This window comes from Neovison vison, chromosome X (genome assembly GCF_020171115.1).
Source record: "Neovison vison isolate M4711 chromosome X, ASM_NN_V1, whole genome shotgun sequence".
Lineage (NCBI taxonomy): Eukaryota > Metazoa > Chordata > Mammalia > Carnivora > Mustelidae > Neogale > Neogale vison.
The window spans coordinates 102,597,286-102,604,851 of record NC_058105.1 but is presented as its reverse complement, the minus strand read 5'-3'; the positions used below and the strand labels follow the sequence as shown (position 1 = coordinate 102,604,851).

The 7,566-nt window shown below is 38.8% G+C and overlaps 1 pseudogene; it reads left to right on the top strand.

The window, feature by feature from the left end:
• The first annotated feature begins 5,158 nt into the window (after positions 1 to 5,158).
• On the top strand, positions 5,159 to 7,209 carry LOC122896934 (annotated as a pseudogene).
• The last annotated feature ends 357 nt before the right edge of the window (positions 7,210 to 7,566 follow it).

Here is a 7,566-nt window from a genome sequence, read left to right as displayed (position 1 = left end):
TTGTTTAGCAAACTAACTGGAAAACTTACGACATTTCATTTAGCCATAAATATTTCATTTTGTATGAAATACAGAGGTTTTATTTGTTTGTTTTTTGTTTTTAGTGAAGCCAGTTGGAAAGAGAACTATGCTAGATTCCTAGGGAGGTAAATAACTAAACAAAGTTTTATGGAAACTCTAGGCAAATGAGCTTTCTAATTTCTTTATAAATTTGTCTTGGTCCAGGCCTGCACTTAAACAAGTGCTTATAAAGATCTAAGAGGAAAGTGACATATTTCAATTTCAAAAAGGTAAGTGTTGATTTTTTGAAGTAAAAAGTACATAATAATCATATAGTTCTATTATTAGCATTTATGATGTGAAAGTACTAGGGAACACTGAGAGTTAACAAGACTGGAATCATTCATCCATCTGTTGAGCTTTACTAAGCCCCTGAGTAATTCTTTAATATCAGTTCATGACAGCATACTATGGGGTGTTGAGAATACAGATATGTTCAACACTGATTCTGCCTTCAAAAACATATAGACTAATTTATGGAATATGTGGCTAAATATAATAATTCTTCTTAGAAAGTAATGGCTCATAATAAAAAGTAAAAATTAGGGATTTGAGAGTTCGAAGGAGAAATAGTTAAGCTGAAGAGTTCAGAGGAAGTATTATGTTCAGCTGTGGGGCAGTTATTGGGGAGCAAAGCATCAACAGAAGTTTGAAGAAAAAAGCACAGGGACTAGGTAACTTTTGCACAAAAGTTATGGCAGTGTGGTGCTGTGGCTCATGAAGCAGGTGGAGGAATTGTGAGTACCACACTGTTTCCTTTTGGAAAAGTTGTGGCTATGTGAAGAAATCAGAAGCAGTATACACACTTGTAAGAAAAATAAGTGAGTTGTCACAGAATTTATAGTTTTACTTAACTACACTATCAGAAAAGGAGCTGAAACTTGTGTTAATAGATAAAAACTCTTAAAAACTAAAATGTTAAGGATTGATTTGAATTTTAAAAGGTCTGAATTGGTTTAAAAGCAAAGAAAAGTTATGAATGACATAGATGTAGTTTCTGAAGAAGTGGTATAGGTGAATGGTGAGGGAGCCTAAATGTTGCTATCTCTTCATAGACATGTTGAAGTAACAGACAGTTACACAGATCTATACTCAAGAGGGAAACTTGCAGTGAAGATAAGAAAGAAATGAGAGATATATCTGTCTCTTTCACATGAGCACACAGTATATTAAAAACTAACTTGAAATACAGCAAATTCTATTGTCATATTTCAAATTTAAAAAGTTTTGGAGTACTGCAGTCAGTTTTGAGAATAAATCTTTAAAAAGCATGTGAAAAACTCAAAAAATATAAATCATGAAATATATACTTATATAAATATAAATCATCTCCAGTTTTTGTTCTTTTACAGTGGATACCTAAAATACAGAACATTATAGGCAGGCAACCATACACACACACACACACACATATGCATACACACATGCACACAGATAGACATGCATTTAAGCAGCATAGCTCATGCTGTTTTATACCTAAAAGAATTTAAGAGTATATTTATATTTCCATTTGATATTCTCTGATATATAAGTTAAAGATATCTACATTTTAAAATATTCCAGTAAGTTTCAGTATGTCCATTGTATTTCAACTTTTTAAAATTTGCATACTGTTTAGTTTTATCTGCAATACTGAACCATGTATAAAAGCTAACATAAGGAAATGTCTATGTTTCTCCACTGCGCTGAACATATACTGAAATTGAGTAGCAAACGATGAATTCTGTTATGCAAAACAGAAAATATGCAAGCAAAATATGTTGAAGTATGTTAATGGCTCTTCAACTACTCCCAATAACAGAAACATAGATAGAAACACACTTTTTTTTCTTTCGTGGCCTACCCCCTGTTTCAGGGTCTCCAAACTTCTTGTTTCTGTTCCCTCTAAAGGGATCTTGAAAAACTTTTTATTAATTGCACATTTATAATGCAATATATTTTTTAATCTAAGTTTAAGCAGTTGCAAAAGACATAATTTCTGGCATAATACCTACATTGTCATTTCAAAATAAAGCAGTGTCTTTTAAAATAGCTATGATCCAAATACCATAATGGTCTGATACGACAACATTGGTGTGAAAAATAATGCACCAACAAAGATCTTATTCCACAGTCAGTAATTTTATTTTATTCTTCTCCTTAAAATCATATTAACATTGTACTTCCTCCACATAATCTTAACATAACATGAGATATTTTATATTTGAGAGTCTTGTATTGATCACAGTAACTTGTGTTTCTGAAACAAAACACTTATCTGAATAGACATTATTTTTATGAATTTCGTCACCATAAAGCTCTAAATGCTAAATTTTCTTCTGTTTTGTTACCAATTAAACACAGTAATAGTAAATAAGCAGTCAGAGAAATGCATATATTTTATACATTTCAAGACAAAAATCAATCAACCTAAAGCATAAAACATTATCAGAAGTGTATTCCTAAAGGAGGTGAAAGAATTATGTTCTTTGCTTCTTCAATTGGTTTATGTATCTGTAGGTGGATATCAGTTATTGCTAGTATGAGTGAAAATACGATATCAATTCTATTTCTTTTTTCTCATTTTATACATGTAAGTGCTGAGTAAACTTCTTCATGAACATAAATAGATGATAATCAAGTTATGTTATAGCAATTTCGCTCAAGTGTTTGTACTCCTTCTGAGTTATTGGAAAACTAGATTGAACCGTCTTCGGTTTTGTTGAAAGCAAAGAGTTGGAAATCACCTGAACTGCAAAATAATCTGATACTTAGTCATTAATGGTATTGATTTTCTTAAAATTGACAGCAATATTGTAAATTGTTCCATTGTCAAAACTATAGGTATTTACGCCAGTGGACAACCCTAATAGGATGAGTTACAGGGAAGCCTTTCTTTTGTAAAGCAAGAGAAGGTTAAAAGAGGGAGAGTGAAAGTGAAAAGTAAGTGAGAACAAGGATGACACCTTGACCCTGATAGTCATTCTCATTCATACAAATCAGTTTTAGGATAGAATACACATGGGAGTTGAGAATATGCAACTGCTTGGTTTAAAATTATCTATAACCGTACAGCCTTTTGAAAATACTTAGGTACCTCCTAGATACCACTTTTCTTTTATTTTTTCCTTTTAAAGATTTTATTTATTTATCTGACAGAAATGGGGAGAAAGAGCACAAGCAGGAGAGGGGCAGATGGAGAGGGAGAAGCAGGCTCCCCCTGAGCAGGGAGCCTGATATAGGCTCAATCCCAGAACCCTGGGAACATGACTTGAGCGGAGGCAGATGCTTAACTGACTGAGCCATCCAGGTACCCCTGGATACTACTTTTCTAATTATCTTTTTCCATTACCGTCTTATATTTAGATATGTTTTCACTTTTTTTGGATAGCAATGGACATGATAGGAGGGGAATAAAGTCAGGTGGAGGCACTTAACTGCCAAAAGCCAGATGGATGTGATTATCATATGTTAGAAGGGCAGGAGTAGCAACCAAGGAGGTCTGACCATTCAGAGATGGTTAATTGAGCATGAGTACCTGGGGACAAATATATAGGGGTGGCCAACTAGAGTCTTATTCAGTTTCTTCCATTAAAAGAAATAAAATATCAAGATCCATTGCCTAGTTCCAGCCATGGGCTGGTTTTCAGATGTGAAACAGATTGACTGAAATGAGTCAGCATCTCCAGGAGAAAAGGAAAAAAAAAAAAAAAAGAAAGAAAGAAAGAAAGACTCTTCAAACCATACAATAATGCTTACATGTTTTCCCCCAAAACAACTTACAGTCATTCACTCAGTTCCACTGGGGAAAGAAAAATACCCAAACATTTCAAGGAAGTTCACAATGATACCAAAGAGGCCCTAAGTATCATTATGCATCCCTCTCCTAGTAGAGCGAAGGCATGTGGGGAATAGGTAATAAACCAAGTCCTGCCTGGGCTTTGGCTTACAGTGGGTGCACCGGGTCTGGGAATTCACCTCATGATCCTTACCTTTGTACCTGTATGTATAAATGGCATTGACATACTTGATAGCACAACCCCCACACTGAGTGCCTGACCTGTGGAAATAAGGGCTAACATGATGGGGAGAGCAAAGTGGAACACTTTTGCATCACTCAAAATTCTAAATAAAAAGTGTTTTGCATCCTGGGTAGTGTAGAGCAGAGATTAACGTCACCTTTCAAGATATAAAAGATTCAGAGTGGTTGTCTCCACAATATCTCCATTTAATTTTCCTGCAGAAACTTCAGGGATCCTGGATGATACAGCAGACTAGTGCAAACCAAGTAACAGGCTCAAGGACAGCTGTTAAGGGCAGCAGATTATCTCAGCCTTGAGTACATGGCTCGCGCCAGTGACATGGTGCAGGCATTCTTCTCTAGTAGTTTGTATTCACATTGAATGAACAAAAGCATTCATAGCTTTGTTCCAGATTTATGTTAACTCATTTGCCATCTGTCATGATACAATTCAAATGTTTCAGGCACTCTCCAAATTCTGTGTATTATTATTATTATTATTATCTGTGTATGAATTTTCCCTATTATTACCTACATATTGCAGAAGAGGATACTAAGCACATTGGGTTGAGTAATTTCCTTGAAGTTACACAATTAACAAGGAAAATCCTGGGTAGGGTGCCTGGGTGGTGCAGTCCATTGAGAAACCCACTCCTGGGGGGCACCTGGGTGGCTCAGTGGGTTAGGCTGCTGCCTTCGGCTCAGGTCATGATCTCAGAGTCCTGGGATCGAGCCCCGCGTAAGGCTCTCTGCTCAGCAGGGAGCCTGCTTCCTCCTCTCTCTCTGCCTGCTTGTGATTTCCGTCTGTCAAATAAATAAAATCTTAAAAAAAAAAAAAGAAACCCACTCTTGGTTTCTACTCAGGTCGTGATTTGAGTCTTGAGATTCAGCCCCCAGTAGAGCTCTGCACTCAGCAGAGAGTCTTTCTCCCTCTCCCCCTAACCCTCCTCTTCTACCCATTCACTCTATCTCTCACTCATTCTAATATAAAGAAATAAATCTTAAAAAAAAATTGGGCTTTGCTCATTGAACGCGGGACTACATCTTTGGATTGCTGTCTTCTTCTCAACCCGAGCCAAGGCCCACACATAAGCAACCATGTCTAAGGGACCTGCAGTTGGCATTGATCTTGGCACCACCTACCCTGCGTGGGTATCTTCCAGCACGGGAAAGTGGAAATAATTGCCAATGATCAGGGAAACCGGACCACCCCAAGTTATGTCGCCTTCACGGACACCGAACGATTGATCGGTGATGCTGCAAAGAACCAAGTTGCGATGAACCCCACCAACACAGTTTTTGATGCCAAACGCCTGATTGGACGGAGATTTGATGATGCTGTTGTCCAGTCTGATATGAAGCATTGGCCTTTCATGGTGGTGAATGATGCTGGCAGGCCCAAGGTCCAAGTAGAATACAAGGGAGAGACAAAAAGCTTTTATCCAGAGGAGGTGTCTTCTATGGTTTTGACGAAAATGAAGGAAATCGCAGAGGCTTATCTTGCGAAGACTGTTACCAATGCAGTTGTCACAGTACCTGCGTACTTCAATGATTCTCAGCGTCAGGCTACCAAAGATGCTGGAACTATTGCTGGTCTCAATGTACTTCAAATCATCAATGAGCCAACTGCTGCTGCTATTGCTTATGGCTTAGACAAAAAAAGTTGGACCTGAAATGAACGTGCTCATCTTTGACTTAGGAGGTGGCACTTTTGATGTGTCAATCCTTCTATTGAAGATGGGATCTTTGAGGTTAAGTCCACAGCTGGAGACACCCACATAGGTGGAGAAGACTTTGACAACTGAATGGTCAACCATTTTATTGCAGACTTCAAGCGCAAACATAAGAAAGATATCAGTGAAAACAAGAGGGCAGTTCGTCATCTCCATACTGCTTGTGAATGTGCTAAGTGTATGCTTTCTTCCAGCACCCAGGCCAGTACTAAGATTGATTCTCTGTATGAAGGAATCAACTTCTATACCTCTATCACTTGTGCCCGGTTTGAAGAATTAAATGCTGACCTGTTCCGTGGCACCCTGGATCCTGTAGAGAAAGTTATTCGGGATGCCAAGTTAGACAAGTCTCAGATCCATGATATCTTTCTGGTGGGTGGTTCTACCCGTATCCCCAAGATTCAGAAACTTCTCCAAGATTTCTTCAGTGGAAAAGAACTGAATAAGAGCATCAACCTTGATGAAGCTGTTGCTTATGGTGCAGCTGTCCAGGCAGCCATCCTTTCTGGAGACAAATCTGAAAATGTTCAAGATTTGCTGCTGTTGGATGTCCCTCCACTTTCTCTTGACATTGAAACTGCTGGAGGAGTCATGACTGTTCTTATCAAGCGTAATACTACCATTCCTACCAAACAGACACAGACCTTCACCACCTACTCCGACAACCAGCCTGGTGTGCTTATTCAGGTGTATGAAGGTGAGCGTGCCATGACCAAGGACAACAATCTACTTGGAAAGTTTGAACTCACAGGCATACCTCCTGCTCCTCGTGGTGTCCCTCAGATTGAGGTCACTTTCGATATTGATGCTAATGGTATCCTCAATGTCTCTGCTGCGGATAAGAGCACAGGAAAAGAGAACAAGATTACCATCACTAATGACAAGGGCCGCTTGAGCAAGGAAGATCTTGAGTGCATGGTCCAGGAAGCTGAGAAGTACAAAGCTGAAGATAAGAAACAGCGGGACAAGGTGTCTTTCAAGAATTCACCTGAGTCTTATGCATTCAACATGAAAGCAACTGTTGAAGATGAAAAACTTCAGGGCAAGATAAATGATGAAGACAAACAGAAGATTCTTTACAAGTGCAATGAAATCATCAACTGGCTTGATAAGAACCAGACTGCAGAGAAGGAAGAATTTCAACACCAGCAGAAAGAGTTGGAGAAAGTCTGCAACCTCATCATCACCAAGCTGTACCAGAGTGCAGGGGGCATGCCAGGAGGAATGCCTGGAGGCTTCCCTGGTGGTGGAGCTCCTCCCTCTGGTGGTGGCTCCTCTGGGCCCACCATTGAAGACGTTGACTAAACCAATCTGAGAATAAATAGGTTGAGCATTGTTCCACACACAATATTCAAAGGACCCAAATTTGTAGCAAATTCCATGGCAGTTGTAATGTTGAGCTGCTATAGCAAAAAACCTGGGCATTCTTTTTTTTTTTTAAAGATTTTATTTATTTATTTATTTGACAGAGAGAGATCACAAGCAGGCAGAGAGGCAGGCAGAGAGAGAGGAGGAAGCAGGCTCCCTGCTGAGCAGAGAGCCCGATGCGGGCCTCGATCCCAGGACCCTGAGATCATGACCTGAGCCGAAGGCAGTGGCTTAACCCACTGAGCCACCCAGGCGCCCAAACCTGGGCATTCTTGATACTTGAATATGGAATATGTGCACAGGGAAAGGAAATAAACATTGCACTTTATAAGCACTGTATTGTTAAGTGGAAAATGCAATGCCTTAAATAAAACTGTACTTAAAATTGGCACCAAAAATAAATTG